Here is a 4,573-nt window from a genome sequence, read left to right as displayed (position 1 = left end):
AGACTCGAAACAGGTGAACTACTTGACTAATTCCAGTACAGAACCTATAGGATGTTGCGCATGCGCGACTGAACGAATCACTCCCCGAGACGACTCGTTCCTCCCGAGTCACATTAAAGATTCGTTCAAAATGAACGAATCGTTCAAGAACGACCCAACACTAATCAGCAGATTCGGCACATTCGCGTAGAAAAGCGGCGCTTTCACATTATTGTATTACAACTGTGAAATTACAAACAAAAAATACACATTCTGGGACTTTAACTGAAATGAATTGTGAATTTTATTAACATTAAATCGTCCTCATTTTCACCTCAAAATTTTTGGGAAGCTGTGCCTCCCCCGACGATCAGGGTTGTTAATGCTGTGGTTATTTTATCAGTTTCCTTCGTACATTCAGTTTAAATCGAGAAAACGAATGAGTTACACCCCTAGTATGAGGTGTCAGTGTCGTTGCCACGACAACATAAACACAGACAACAACTTAAGCAGATATTAATCTATACCACAGTTCATGATATGTGTGCATGCACATGTCTGTGTGCACTAACCACTAACCACGCTGATCTCCGAAAGTTTCTACAAATGGATGTGAAATGTGTGCTCGTTATTTTGTTGATCCACCTGGCTTACATTGTTTTTGGTGCGTGATAAAATTATAAGTATTTCAACACATGACTTGTGCCAACAGGCTACACTGTTTTCACAACATTGCTATGAGCTATGAGCAGGCTTGGGCTAGAGCTGACGGATATTACCAGATCATGTCTGAACAAATCAACCTCTACTGGGAACCCTTTCCCAAGCACTGTGTTGAGTTACATGGCACGGTTAAATCATCTCTCTACTGAACATGTTATTTAGACCAGGACTAGTCATAATGTTTTTTTCTTTTAAGTGCAAGGAAAGTCCCATTTCATAAAAGAGTGGGTGGAAGAGAGATTATCTGATTGCCTTTATGTTTATGTAAGCAGGTGATGTGACATCTATCTCCTAGAAACATGCACAAGAACTAAATATTTTTTTGAAAGAGAGATAAATTTTAGTACACTCAGAATAAGAAGGAAGAATCTGAGCATCTATTTTTTTCTCAGTGTAATCACATAATAAGTTATGTAATTTCCTTTAGCAGCACTGTCTATATGAAACGGACTGTGGCTGTGTAGCATCATTGCACTCAAAGTCAGATCTACTGATGTGTCTGGATACCTCCATCATCTGGGACAGGTTTGAGATGTTATCTTCTATATAATGTTTATTTTGTCTACATGGCCTCTTTTCTGTTTTTTTACTCTTCCAAAGACAATAAACTTGACTGGGCCTGACATTAATCTTAATCAGGATGGTTAATGATGAGGCATCATCATGCATTCATAACCCATAAAAGAACAATACCATAACATTCTTCAGTATTACTCATAAAAAAATAGCCTAAACTTGTTCTCGTTATACAGGCGTTACAGTTTTGATTGCAGAGTCATGTTTAATTTGCCTTTCCAATAGTACATGCCAAAATAAGGCAATGTTGTGTCAGAAAACAGGAAACACAAATGCCTTTAATGTTAAATAAATAAATAAAGTTATTATTAATTAATGTTAAATAAATAAAGTTAATCAAAGGCAAGCAGTACTCAATTCAGATTTCAGATAGGCTACTACAACAATCATACAAATAAAAATGAATGAATAAATAAATATGACAATAATAATAATAATAATAATAGTCAATGCAGCATTCAAATACATAATAAATTAAAAATTAGGTAGCCTAATAAAAATACAATAGTCCTCATTCATGACACACAATGACACAATTGCAATTATTGTTTTCCTGAAAATCCATTATAACTAAAAAAAATAGTCCTCTCTCTCTCTCTCTCTCTCTCTCTGTCTCTCACTCTCTCTCTATATATATCATATTTTTATGTAGGCTATTTACAGAGAGATGAATAGCCTAGGCCTACTGCTTGCATTTCATGAATAATATCTAATAAGGGCTTTACTCCTTTTAACTGTTGTACAGACATCTTTTGAATATGGCAATCAAAGCAGTTATTGTTTTCTGTGGGCGTGCCTGCAGCTCAAATATGAGATTTGCTGCAAAGATACATGTGTGAGTGTGACCCATAGACTGTGGTGTGACCTAACCCAGTAACATTTGCGACTTCTGACTCGCTCTGAGGTGAGAACTACATTACCCAGAATGCTCTTTACCGATCAGTGACGCGGCAGGTTTTTTCTCCGCTCATCTAGTCTCTAGCCACTACAACACAAAACACCACCGTCTGGTTACAGTCTCTCTAGAAGCAGCTGGCGGACAACACCATTTTACAGGCATTATTGTTTGTTTCGACCCTCTGTGTTTCTTCCGAGCCCGAGACTGACTGAGATCACGTCACATTTAATGGCAAAGAGATTATTTTTGTTTGAATTTTGAGGATAACTCAACTCCTGCCTTTGTTAGCAAGTTAGCCTCGCGTGTCCTTAAAGGCTCCTCATCCTTAATTCTCTCTCTCTGTTATATTCTGGTTTGTTTTATTTTCTTTGACCATTTATTAAGTCAAACAGCAGTTGTAGCTAAACCCGTGCTAACGCTGCAGCTCTTTGTTCGTGCCTTGGAAAAAACACACCAGCACCGCTGTGAGTACCTCATATTCACTAGAAAAATAAACAACAGTGCTTGTGTTTTATAAAATACAATTTGTTTTAATAATGATTCTGGCTTGTTTTTCACAGTCTTGTATATTTTGTTATATTTTGTATGTAGGCTATCTTCTGGCTATCATGTTGACTTTAATCGTAAGATTCATTTAAGTTGGTTTCGTGGTTTAGTATAAGTGCTCATCTTTTTTTATGCCTTTTTTATTGTATTGTTTGAGTCTATCAGATAAACTGTCATGGGGTTGTTCTGCTTTTCTAAAAGCGAATTAAATGTCTGTAACAGAAGTACATTTATCGTTTAGCAGAGCAAAGAAGTGTCATTTATATTTCTCTAGGTAACGTATTCTGTCACGTACAACTTCTTTTTTTTTTTGTGTGTCTTCTCTTTTAGTCACTAACTTCACAACTGTGCGTGCTTACTCGACATATCCGAGAATAACCTAGTATTATAGCACTCTATATCATATGTCATGTCCAGTTATTGACAACAAGCCTTCGTTTTCATGTGTTTGCGAAGACAATGGAGAGTCATACTAATTGAGAAAGCAGTGCACTCCATATACTTTATGGACAGAATTTGCATTGACTTTTGTGGGCTCGTTACAGACGTGTCATTGTTCTTTGCTGATGTATTTAAAGAGTCATTTGCATAGGCAGACCGAGCATCTGGTCCGACCCAATGTGGCCTTTGTCCCGTTCCCGTGCTGACGTCAGGATGTCAATCATCCCCCCCCCCCCGTTTTTGGTACCAGCCGGTGGTGCTACATTTGAATTATTTATTAGAACAATCAATGGATTAAGATGAGTTAATACAACATTTACTGTCACTTCATTGTTTCTGCTATCACATTCATGCATACTGCTGAAATGGGAAACTTCCAGCTGTCTAATAAATTGTTCTGAAGCTTAATAAAACTACTTAGTTTGTAGTATTTAGTGGATAGAGAGACTGTACAAAATTGATTGCTGCATTTTAGGCCTGGCCTGTAAAAACTTGCACAGCACATTTTAATCTATTGACATACTTTGAAGTTTACATTGCAAAGCCAAAATAATTATTAGTAATTTTTATGAATGATCTAAAAATATACTTAAAGGGGTCATATGATGCGATTTCAAGTTTTCCTTTCTCTTTGGAGTGTTACAAGCTGATTGTGCATAGATAAGATCCCTGAAGTTGCAAAGACTAAAGTCTCAAAACCAAAGAGATATTCTTTATCAAAGTTAAGATTCTGCCACGCCCCCCAAAACGGCTCGTTCTAACACGCCCCCACATATCTACCTCACTATGTGGAAATATTTGCATAATGCCACCCAAATGTGCACGCAAAGAAAGAAGGCGTGGTTTCAGTAACCGCAGTTAGTGTTGATGCAGCCATGTCAGGGAGACGCTGTGTTTCAGTGCGAAAGCAAAAGCACTTTATTTGGCCTTCCGAAAGTAGATGCATTTAGGAATCTTTAAGATTACTTACAACAGAACAGCAATGCATTTTATGGACGACCGTTTCGTGAACCTAGGAGAGGAGGTAATTCTGACTTTGCTATGACAATCTGGCGCTTCTGAATCAGCTACTGTTTTTTTTATTAGTTTAAGTATTTGCTATTGACTGTTCAAATGCGGAGTTTTGCGCATCGTGTGTGTGTGAGACAGAGACAGAGAGAGACACACATCACAAACACATACCAGCTTCATCACTGTGTCTGTCACGCGACTCTGTTCCCCTTTCGGGCTCTGTCTTTACATTTATTTTGAAAGATGAAGCTTGCGATTATGGTAAGGGGCGTTACATTTCCGACGATTCTGATTGATTGTGTTCGGCCAATCACAATGCACTGGGTCAGCTGGCCAATCAGAGCAGACTGCACTTGTCGGAAGGAGGGACTTTGTAGAAAACGAAGCGTTTGAGAGAGG

The 4,573-nt window shown here is 37.9% G+C and overlaps 1 protein-coding gene across 3 annotated transcripts in view; it reads left to right on the top strand.

Annotated features, from left to right (window-relative positions):
• Window positions 1–2,238: 2,238 nt before the first annotated feature.
• The window catches only part of peli1b (pellino E3 ubiquitin protein ligase 1b), a 39,062-nt gene continuing 36,727 nt past the window's right edge, over window positions 2,239–4,573 (top strand). For 2 of the 3 annotated variants that reach the window (XM_016463656.1, XM_016463655.1), the window contains exon 1: window positions 2,239–2,640. The gene's annotated coding sequence lies outside the window, so the exon portion shown is untranslated. The remainder of the gene's footprint in view (window positions 2,641–4,573) is intronic. The other variant, XM_016463658.1, reaches the window with a different exon arrangement.

Source organism: Sinocyclocheilus anshuiensis, unplaced genomic scaffold (genome assembly GCF_001515605.1).
Source record: "Sinocyclocheilus anshuiensis isolate Anshui unplaced genomic scaffold, SAMN03320099.WGS_v1.1 scaffold784, whole genome shotgun sequence".
Taxonomy (NCBI): Eukaryota; Metazoa; Chordata; class Actinopteri; order Cypriniformes; family Cyprinidae; genus Sinocyclocheilus; species Sinocyclocheilus anshuiensis.
The sequence above is the reverse complement of the archived record's forward strand: the minus strand, read 5'-3'. Positions and strand labels throughout refer to the sequence as shown.